The sequence below is a fragment of the Balaenoptera ricei genome, chromosome 6 (genome assembly GCF_028023285.1).
Source record: "Balaenoptera ricei isolate mBalRic1 chromosome 6, mBalRic1.hap2, whole genome shotgun sequence".
Classification (NCBI taxonomy): Eukaryota; Metazoa; Chordata; class Mammalia; order Artiodactyla; family Balaenopteridae; genus Balaenoptera; species Balaenoptera ricei.
Genome location: NC_082644.1, coordinates 91130056 through 91142247, shown reverse-complemented (window position 1 = coordinate 91142247; position 12192 = coordinate 91130056). Strand labels below are relative to the sequence as shown.

The following is a 12192-nucleotide window of genomic DNA, read 5'->3' as shown; positions in this document are numbered from 1 at the left end:
TAAAGCATACACCTGGTGCAAATATTTGCACACTCACAAACACACAAAGATTTTACTAGTTTACAATCAGTACAGCATTGAAATGACCAGTTACATACACGGTTAGAAATTTATAGTCATTACTTCAAAGTGTAGTCTGATATTTTAGCCCAAATTCCTAACAAATTGTTTGCAAAGAGTCAGTCGGATGAATGACAAAGAGATAGAAAGGATTCGAATAAAAAATTGAAAGAATACAAACTATATTTTCTGATATCCAAAATTGTTTGAGATAAACTGAGTATACTCAGTAAATTTCCTTAAAATGAGTAGTTTTATCTTAGCTCTATGATGTTAACTTTATGATGATTCAGAATCTGAAATACTTTAAATATTTAGACAGAGGTTGAATTTAAATACTTCAAGATATATAGCGCAATGCCTCAAACATATTAAATAACAAAAATTTATTTGTTGAACAAAATGAATGAATTACACACTCATCAGAATTGGAATGGCAAACAAGTACACTCTGACAGACTATATAAAATTTTTCAAGAAGCCTGGTTACCACTGATTACATAGTTTAGACAAGTATAAAGAAAGAATAAAATAATCTTTTAAATTGGTGAAGTTAATTTTAGTAGTAGTGTTTCAATGATTAAGCTTTCCTGCAGGCAGGTTCTATTTTGATATTAAAGATTAGGATGAGAATCTGGTGACTCATGTGTGGGAGAGATGACAACTATACTGGATGAGAGACTCAAGAACCAAGAGGACCTTGACAGGTTGCACGATGAACCCAATTCAATTCACCAAGCATTAACTGAGTATATGTTAAGTACTAGGCACTGGAAATAAAAAAGATGACTATGGCCCTCTTCCTGATATTAAGATGCTTACTGTCCATGGGGAAATCAAATGGGTAAACAAATAAATATCTTTTGGTGCGATAGGTGATATAACAGTAGTTGAGTACACAGGTACTGGAGGAACAAAGGAGGGAATGGTAAACTCTACCTAAGTCAGTCCGGCAAGTTCAAAGAAATGATTAAATATAGGTATGATAAAATGCTATACTTGAGTCCAAAACCACAACAATATGAATACAGGATGAGTTTAATCAGTAGGAAGTATAAAGTAGACTTTAGAGGTTTTGTTTGAAAAATTTTCAACATGAATCAGCTATATTTAGTTGCCAAAATGCCAAAGATGAACGCCATGCTATACTCTGTGCTCATCAAACTGGCACTGTATTCTGTTCTAGGTGTCTTATTTTAAGGGGAATTTAGGCAATTGTGTACATATACGGTGAAAGGGATCAGGATGGAACAGAAACTTGAAAACATATTATATGAAGAAGGAATGAAGGAATAGATAATAGTAAAACTGGAGAAAAATTTCTTTACTTGGCCAAAATGATTATTTTTTATTAAGACGTGTCAGATCATGTCATTCCTTTCCTCGAAACCCTCCAATGCCTCCTTTATCATTCAGAGTAAAAACATACTCCTGACAATGGCCAAAAGGCCCTACTGAGTCTGGCCCGCATTTCTTCCTTGTCCTCATCACCTACTGTTCTCCCCTTGCTCACTCATTATAACCACACTAGCCTCCTTGTTACTCCTCAAACATTCCAGGCATGCTCCCACTTTAAGGTCTTTGCTCTGACTGTTCCTCCAGCCTGGAATGAAAGAAGGTTCTTCTCTCAGCCATTCACATGGCTAACTTCCTCACCTTCTGCAAGTCTTGCTTCAAATGTCACCGTCTCAATGAAGACTATCTTGATTGCCTTATTTAAAATTCTAACTTGCCCTCCCCAGGTGCCTTCTCCCTGGCTTTCTTAATCACCCTTACTTTCGCATTTTTGTCGTATTTCTGTTATTATATTAGTAAGTGATCATCTGGGCTTTGTAAAATCTTAATGGTCAAAAGAGGTAGAAAGAGTCCTATGATTGGTCACAGGGAAAATATTGTGCCCAGGGGCTGACAATATTCATACTATAGGAATAATAAGCCCCCTGATTTCCACTCATTCAATTCTGAATAGTAAAATACAGGTAGGAAAAAGACAAGAAGAGGAAATTATTTGAACAAATACAGTTCTATGACATAAGAAGGTAATTAGCAAATTAATGCTCAAATTTTTTTGAAATTGATGTTATATACAAAATTAATTTTTAGACGTTTAAATGAAAGTAAATGGATCTGAAGTTCCTTTTTATCAGCTGTAAAAATATTCACTGGTCCTGTGCCCAGAGTTTAAAAGAAATCAGCATGAGTCTAATGAAAAACAAGCTGTAGGTCTCAGGGAAATTCAATATATACTCTTTCTTTTCCTTTTAGTTTTTGATTGGTTTCCATGGGAATCTAGGCTTGTGGGGATCTCTAATCTATTCATGGAAAGCAGATGCTTGAATTTTCATGACAGTAAAAGTGGGGGTCAGTGAAGAGATAAAGATGATTAGAAAATGAATATGGTTGTAGGAAACATGATCATGTTCAAAACAAAATGCTGCAAGCCACGTAGATTTAAACAATCTGCAAGGCAGTTCTACTGTGTTTGAGAGGTATTATGTCATAAAGAAAGAAAACACTGGACTTAAAGGCATTAGCTCTGGTTTCAAATTCTGAATCTGGCCCATAAGGAAGAAGCCCTTAGGAGAGCAGTTCTCCTGGGTTCCCTTACCCTGCTGCTCTCTGCTTGAGCGCCCCTTTCCAATAAAGTCTTTCGCTTTGTCAAGAAAGAAGGAGAGGAAGGAAGGGAGGGAGGGAGAGAGAAAGGAGGAAAGAAAGAAAGGAAGGGAGGAAGGGAGGGAGGGAGGGAGGGAGGGAGGAAGAAACGAAAAGAAAGAAACCTTTAGGTATTTCTTTGGGGAGTTGACAGGGAAACTGACTGGATCTGAGAATTACTCTAAGACAGAAGAACCAGAGGCCTGAGAAAGTAAGCTGCAGAAGAGTAACTCCTCTTTCAGTGGAGCATTATCAGGAGCACTGAGCGGGGAATCAAAAAAAAAACAAGATAATTCCTGACTCTGCAAATGACAAAGTGCCTTGAAGAACTCAAACTAGACCTCAGTTTACTTCTATAGAAAATAGTTAATATTCAACTATTCTAACTGCTAAGAAGCTACTATGAAACTAAATAATTTTTTTCTTACTAGAACTATGTTACAACTCAAAGTAGTGATTTCAGTGAAGATTTGCTGACATGCTGTTTCTTGTGACTATAAATTTCATCTATGCAGGTGGAAGTACATTACCTATAATCAAAGTATTAAAGAATGGACAGGTTTTTATTTCAGTTCTCAGATTTGTTTAAAAATAGACCAATCTGGGTTTTGGTTGGAACACTCATTTGAATATAAGACCCTAATTATTTGAAACCAGGTTCTAAACTGGAAAGCCAGACGACAGGTTTAGATATAGTTTCTAAATACTCAGAAGAGGACAAAACCGATGCTAGTTTGAAAACCTCAGAAGTTAGAATGTAATGAAGCAAAGATTCTTCAGACTTAGACTCTGTCTGCCTGGAAAAGGGAGCTTAGCTAAGGTTGAAGTCAAATGGGGTAAACTGCAAGGGTTGTCTAACATAGCCCCTCTCAGTCCAGAGATGTCTTGAGAGATCATTAAAATTCCAGAATATAAGGGTTTCATATGCTCAGACTTTCCTACATTTCTAGGTAACGTGGGCATTGCAAACGTCTTTTGGTGCGTTCTTTTAGAAGCACACCAACATCTAAAACCCCACTTGCTTACTCTTCAGATATCCTCTGGCAACACAGTTTGTGGCAGAGTGAGCAGCTATTAAATTGGTTTTAAATAGATTGAGTGAATACAGCCACAGAGAAACCTGGAAGTACCCACTAAATACCCCAGGCCATCTTGTTGCTTGCTCAAGTTTAAGAACCACTGGATTAGAGCACAGATACAAGGCTTCCAGATAGCTCCTGAGGTGAAGGCTGGGGAAATGTGACCTGAGTGCTTAAAAGCCTAAGCCAGAAACAAACAACCCAATAAAAAATGGGCAGAACACCTAAATAGACATTTCTCCAAAGAAGACATACAGATGGCCAAGAGGCACATGAACACATGCTCAACACTGCTAATTACTGGAGAAACGCAAATCAAAACTACAATGAGATATCACCTCATACCAGTCAGAATGGCCATCATCAAAAAGTCTAAAGGGGCTTCCCTGGTGGCACAGTGGTTAGGAATCCGCCTGCCAATGCAGGAGACACGGGATCGAGCCCTGGTCTGGGAAGATCCCACATGCCACGGAGCAACTAAGCCTGTGTGCCACAACTACTGAGCCTGCGCTCTAGAGCCTGCAAACCACAACTACTGAGCCCGTGTGCCACAACTACTGAAGCCCGTGTGCCTAGAATGCTCCGCAACAAGAGAAGCCACCTCAGTGAGAAGCCCGCACACCACAATGAAGAGTAGCCCCCGCTCACCGCAACTAGAGAAAAGCCTGCACGCAGCACCGAAGACCCAATGCAGTCATAAATAAATTAATTAATTAATTAAAAAAAAAAGTCTACAAACAATAAATGTTGGAGAGGATGTGGAGAAAAGGGAACCCTCCTACACTGTTGGTGGGAATGTAAATTGGTACAGCCACTATGGAGAACAGTATGGAGGTTCCTTAAGAAATGAAAAATAGAACTACCATATGATCCAGCAATGTCACTCCTGGGCATATACACAGAGAAGAACATGGTTGGAAAGGATCCATGCACTCCAATGTTCACTGCAGCACTATTTACAATAGCCAAGACATGGAAGCAACCTAAGTGTCCATTGACAGGTGGATGGATAAAGAAGATGTGGTACATATATACAATGGAATATTACTCAGCCATTAAAAAGAATGAAACAATGCCATTTGTAGCAACATGGATGGACCTAGAGATTATCCTACTAAGTGAAGTGAGTCAGACAAAGAAAGACAAATATCATATGATATCACTTATATGCAGAATCTAAAAAAAATGATACAAATGAACTTATTTACAAAACAGAAACAGACTCACAGACTTAGAGAACAAACTTCTGGTTACTGGAGGGAAGGGTGAGGAGGAGGGATAGATTGGGAGTTTGGGATTGACATGTACACACTGCTATATTTAAAACAGATAACCAACAAGGACCTACTATATAGCACAGGAAACTCTTCTCAGTACACTGTAATAACCTAAATGGGAAAAGAATTTGAAAAAGAACAGATACATGTATATGTATAAGTGAGTCACTTTGCTGTATACCAGAAACTAACACAACATTGTTAATCAGCTATACTCCAATATAAAATAAATTTTTTTTAAAGTATAATAATGAATAACAACAACAACAACAACAACAAAAAGGCCTAGCCCAGGAACCATTCTTGCTTCCATTCTCCTTTTGCCTACCTACAAATGATGGTCACCAAGTTCTAGACATTTTATCATTTTTTATAATATACTTTTATTGAGGTATAACCTATATATAATAAACTGCATAAGTCTCAAGTAAACAGTTTGATACATTTTTATGTAAGTAACACACAGATCAAGACATAGAACATTTCCAGCATCCTGAAAGATTCCTCATGCCACTCTTCAGTCACTACCTATCTCTTGGGTAACCACAAATCTGATTTGGGTCACCATATCGTTTTGCCTGTTTTTAAAATTCATAGAAATAGCATATATATCTGACTTCTCTCATTCGACACGATGCCTATGAAGTTCATTCATGTGGTTGAATGTATCAGTAGTTTGTTCTTTTTTATTGTGTAGTATTCCATTGCAGGAATACACCACAATTAATTTACTCATTTGCCTGTTGATAGGCATTTGGGTTGTTTGCGTTATAAGAACATTTGCTATTTCAAACAAAGCTGTCATGTATGTTCTCATACATGTCTTTTGGTGGAAAAAAGCACTTATCGCTCTTAGATATGACTGGCGTTGGGGTGTGAATTGCAGTGATCATGTGTGTGTGCATGTGTGCACATATATTTTTAACTTTAGTAGATATAGTTGGTTTTTCAGAGTGGATGTTATCAATTTACATTCTTACCAAAAATATTTGAGAGTTCCATTTGTTCCATACCCTCACCATCAGTTGGTACTGTCAGACTTTTTCATTTTAGACATTCAAATGGTTGTGTGGTGGTATCTCATTGTGGCTTTAATTTGCATTTCCCTAATTAATGATGTTGAGCACCCTTTCATTTGTCTTTTGGGCTTTTGGCTATACTCTTTGTAAACTAGGGTTACATGTTTCAACATGAATAAATCTCACAAACATGTTAAGTCAAAAAAAAAAGCAAGTTGGAGAGTAACACACAGTATAATACCATTTACATAAAGATTTTAAACATGCAAAATAATATTATTGTTTCTGGGCATGTAAATATATATAAAGTAAGAGTAGAAAAATACACATGGGAATTGAAACCACAAAAATTAAGATAGACTAAGGTGGCAGAAGAAGAGGGGAATGGGATTTAGAAGATAAAAAACTTCAAGTTTTATTTCATTTTAAAAAATCAGAAGTAAAAACTTAAAAAAATTGAGGTTCATCTCTTCTGGATATTAGGTACCTGAGTGTTTTTATATTATTTTCTATTCTTACCTATAAGTTTAAGATAATTAATTTAAAAATAAGACAGAGAACATTCAGGCATATGCAAAGGCAAAGTGAACGATGAATAATTTATTCAGAGACGAGAACTGAAAGGAGAATTGACTCCATTTCCTCATCCAATGGCTAAATGGACTAGAAGATCCTAAAAGATCTTTCTGTTTCTGATGTCTACTGATTCCTAAAGACTAATTTGATGTGTACATGTGTATTGCAGCATGACTAATAGCAATAACATTGATAACTTACACTTCTAGAGGGTATATTTCTCCACCAAGCAGAATGCTTTATATCTAAGAACTCATCATTCCTATGTGGTGGACAGGGAGAGGTATTGTCCCATTTTATAATAAAGAAATTGAGGCATACAAAAATTATATTTGTTGAGAAATTAAGCTCACAGAGTGTTGTAAAATCCTACTTACAAAATTATGTGTTGGGGTGGATAATGAACAGGAATAAATAATATATAATTTAAACTCCAACAGTTTTGAAGACTATACCATTCATGATAAATTTATCTGATGTTCACATTGATTCATTCATTCCTTCATTTATGTATTCATTAAACAAACATTAACTGAGTCTTTATTAAATGGCAGGAACTGTGTTAAGACTGGAACTATAAAATCAAATAAGGGACTTCCCTGGTGGCGCAGTGGTTAAGAATCCACCTGCCAATTCAGGGGACATGGGTTCGAGCCCTGATCCGGGAAGATCCCACATGCCACGGAGCAACTAAGCCCGTGTGCCACAACTACTGAGCCTGTGTGCCACAACTACTGAAGCCTGTGCGCCTAGAGCGCATGCTCCGCAACAAGAGAAGCCACCGCAATGAGAAGCCCACATACCACAATGAAGAGTTGCCCACGTTTACCGCACCTAGAGAAAGCCCGCGCGCAGCAATGAAGACGCAATGCAGCCAAAAATAAAAATAAATAAATAAGTTAGTTAAAAAAAAATCAAATTAAGACATGACCTCTGCCTTCAAACAGCATTAGAGGGGGTGAAATATAGATAAGTGAAATCCATGGTTAATTGTTAGGTAAGGAGTTATGGTAGAGGTATATGTACTGAGGAGGAATAATAGAATACAGAGTTGAAGGGGACCGGGTAGGGGTTGTTTGGTGTTTAAGTGTTGAGTACGTGTAAGATAAGGAAACCAAATACTGTTAGGTGGTATTAAGTTTTCCAGAAAAGTTTCAGAGGTATTCTACTTTTCTCCTTTACTTTTTATAAGTCATTAACATGGAAACAACATATTTTTAAAACTGAAAATTAATATTTAATTTTCATAGATGAATGAGAATTCTCTTTGTAAACCAAAAAAGAAAAAACAACCCAACCACAACCTGAAGCTTCTTTAATTTTTGTGTTTAACATGATATAATTTTTCAAAGTGGGTAGTCTTAATCTTCTTGAAGCCAAATTAATAACCTCTTGGAAGATTAAAAATGCATAACTATTAAAATTTAGTGAGATTGTGAAAACTTTTTTTTAATCCTTATCAACAAATAAATGTATCTGTGGAAGTCAGAGAAATAGTAGCTTCCCAGGAGCAAAACATTTCTAACAATTAGATATCTTTTGTGAGAAACCCAGAAAAGGTATGATTGATTGCTTTCTTGGATTAAACTGAGGGTACTAAATGAAAAACAAGTTAGGTACAGATGTTCAGTATATTGAGATTAATTTTATTCTCATCGGTATCATTTCCTTAGCTGCTTGGACTGACAGCAATTTGTTTCCAGAAAAGTGAATACGTGTCAAAATAACTAAGTCAATCAACACAGTTCAGTAAGTTTTTCCTATATATGTATTTTGAAACTGGACAAATGTTTCTAATAAACAAAATGTCTAGCATTTGTATTCATAATGACTTTCTATATAAGTAACATAAAACGTATTCATTCGTTCAACAAAGACATATCAGACACTGTGTTAGACTCTGGGGGATTCAAAAATAAATAAAACAAGTCTCCTCCTGGAGCTCCAATCTAGTGGGAAAGAGGCAAGTACATACAAGATAGTGGGGCTCTAATAGAAACACAAACAAAATGCTACGCGAACGTGAGTTTTTCTTACTAATCAATCTAAGGTGCCATAACATAGTTCACTATCACAAAAAACACAAAACCATAATAAATAATATATGAGAATGGTTGATCTTTGGGTCAGGAATAATAACAATGCTATTTACATGTTATGGCTGCTGATATTTTATAAAACACTTAGGTATATTAATATCACACATAGGTATACGTACCTTACAGTAGATAGGCCAATTTTAATTATCACTTAATATCTTTATCTATGGTCTTTGTAAGCAACTTAAGAGTAGGAATCATGTCTTTCATCTTTGCATTCCAAGACCTAGCACAGTGTCTGTTGCACAGTAACAGTTTTAACATATGTTGAATGAATGCATGCATGCACATATATACGAGTATTGATGTTACATAAATAGCACACTTCTGAGTTCACAGACAACAGAATTAAGTGCAACAGACAATACTTGAAAAGAATATTTGATATCCAAAATATGAGAGAGGTTCACTAAATAAAGGGATGTGAAGTTTACTAGGGATCGGTACTGACAGTATCTATTTATAGCAGACATGTGATTCATTTTTTAATATTCTCTCTAGATGTATAATCATGATACACAATAGACACTTGGCAACTACTTATTGAATGAACAGTTCTACCTCCACAGTGTATCTATTGGATCCAACTGTTCCTCTCCATTGGCCTGAACTGTAATAGCTTTCTATGTACCTCCATTCTTGTCCTCTTCCAAAGTAGCTTTAGTTGCCATATTTGTCCCCCTAAAATAATTTGATCACGTAACTTCCATTCTCAAATTTCCTAAGTAGCTCCCTAGAATTCAGGACCCTTCATTTAAAAAATGTAATTAAAAAAAAAAAAACAGCATAGGAAGTGCATAGTACAAAAGTCTGGCACTGGCACACAGCAGATACTAAACAGCTAAACATTAATGAGCTAGGTTGTCCTGGGAAAATTAGTTATTCCTATGTTTTAAAATGAGAATGGATCCCTACACAAAAATCAATTTGTTATGTATTAAAAGATTTAAGTAGAAAAGAAAATATAGGATAATGTAAAAACAATCTCTGCTTAGCTCTGTTTAGTCTACTAGCTGTTGTTTACTGCTAGGCTTCTTAGAGCCTCACCCTATACAAGCAGAGTTTAGGCAACTGCTAATGACTTGAGAGGAATTTGTACTCAGGTTTTCGGGTTCCTTCTCCGTGGTCCCCTTCTCTTCAGGAGTTTGCCCTTCAAGTTCCAGCTACTGCTAACACCAAACTACACCTGGGTTTCCCCAGCTGACTAAGAATCCTGCTTCCTGCTAGGGTTGTATTCTTTTGCATTCCAATTTGGAAAATGCCTTGAAGGAAAAAGCCAGGATAAATGCAGAGCTAATTTCATGTGCTTCCCTTCTCTGAACCATCCTGCCTATGCTGACTGCTCCCAGTGCCTTCAAACAATATGTTTTGTTCAGTTTTCAGATGTGTTTGGCAGATGAGCTGGTCTAAGATAGGTGGTCGTGGTGAGAACTTATGCCTAGTCATGAAAGTCTCGGGTTGGTTGCTCCTTTTTGTGATTTCTTCTTTTATATCTTTAAATGTTCCATCAATGGTTAGTTTATATTGTGTTTCTAATGGTGCCAATATCTGATGTTTTTGATAGAAATCTGTTTATTGTTTCAGCTGACTCTCCTTCACGGTAGATTGATTGCTCATGTGTTTGGTGATCTTTCACTGTGAGGTCATGTTTGGTCTGTTTTAATATGGGGGAATCCTGGAAGTTAAAGGTGAAGATATTTTTTCTAAGAGAATTTGTGTTTGTGTCTGCTCTGCTTAGAGGCAGGGTGGGCTACAGAGCCGGGACATATCATCTCCAACTATTTTTGAAAATTATTTCTAGATCGTCCACCATCTTATCCCTGCCCGAAGTATACTACCTCTGATTTCTTAATCATGGTGCTTTTGCATGAAGCACAAAACCAAACACAATACCCAGGTTTGATCTGGACAGAGCGGAGTATTAAAGAATGATTATCACCCTTGTTCTAGAAATTCTACTACCGCTGGTATAGCTTAAAGGTATATTACGGCTTTTGGCAAACATGCAAATACAAACAGGAACACAGAGATGGGGAAACGCATAATTATCAGATAGTTGATAGAACATGAAACTTGTTACTTATGAAATCAGCTATGTAAACTGTGACATGTAAATCATAGTTCTATTTATTCTTTGACACTAAAGAAATCACTGCTTAAAAAAGTAAAGGAGAAACAAAAGGCAAACAGAAACAACGCACTGCATCTCACAGAGAGACTTAGCAGCTCAGATGTCTGGTTGTGCTCTCCCCTTCTCTCAACCTTTTCCACATTATACCTCTACAAAAACGTCATACTGTTGGACCATCAACTTAAATTCTTTTTCTTTCCTCACATGATCCACTTGATGTGCAGTTAGTTTCCCCCAACTTACATTTTTAAAGTTGAGTTTTAAACCTAAGTGAATCACAATGAAAAAATCTAAAGTGTGTCAAATTCTTAGTGCTGGGGCTATTCCCAATCTGAAATGTTTATTTTTTAATGATAACAAGTTAAATAGAGTTACCCTTCCTGAGTAAATAATTTTAACAGCTGACAAGCCTAGGTGAAAGGTTATAAATACCTGAGCAGTAGTTAAAACTGAGATTGAAAATGAGAGATTTTTTAAAAAATTACTGTAATGAAAAGCAAATTCAAGAGCAATAACTTTGGAAATAACCTGACAGACTTAACTGATAAGAGCATATAACTAGCATATTCAGAAGTATATCTTAATGTCAGTCTCTTTTTATGCTTTCAACTAATGAAAAGGTATTTTTCTAACCCCTCAATTAATCAGCTATATCTGGTTCACATTTTTTAATGGGAAATAACTCTAATAGTTTCTGCTGGATCTAACTAATTTTCATTGCTTTTTATTTCCAAAATACATAAGTCTAAAATAACAAGGAGAAAAATATCAGGCACTGGAAATATATTTTATAGACCAAAATTTTATGGTGAGAAAAATCATTTTCAGATAAATAAGTCTTCAAATAAATTTAGAAGCTTCCCATTTTATTTATTTTGATATGTTTAATCCTAAAAAACTGAGCTCTTAACAAGCCTTTGAAAACTTGACATCATTTATACTAGCAATATAGATTTAGAGTTTTAAAAATTTGAAAATACATTTCAGAAGATAAATTTCTTTTATGCTCCCTAATGCCACATACTTTATGGGCAACTACAACTTTTTATTGTAAAAGTAACACGCATTAAGGAAAACATTTTAAACAATGAAAAGTACCAAAATTCATATATATTGCCAATATTTAAACTCAACCACTATTGAGATATATATACATTTCATATATATATATTTTGGTCGTACCGCACAGCTTTTAGGACCTTAGTTCTCCAACCAGGGATCGAACCCATGCCCCCTGCAATGGAAGCGTGGAGTCCTAGCCACTGGATCGCCAGGGAACTCCCAAATCCAACCACTGTT

The 12192-nt window shown here is 36.0% G+C and overlaps 1 protein-coding gene across 3 annotated transcripts in view; it reads right to left on the bottom strand.

Moving 5' to 3' along the window:
• INVS (inversin) overlaps positions 1-12192 on the bottom strand; it is a 152043-nt gene that overhangs the window by 121090 nt on the left and 18761 nt on the right. The window lies entirely within an intron of this gene.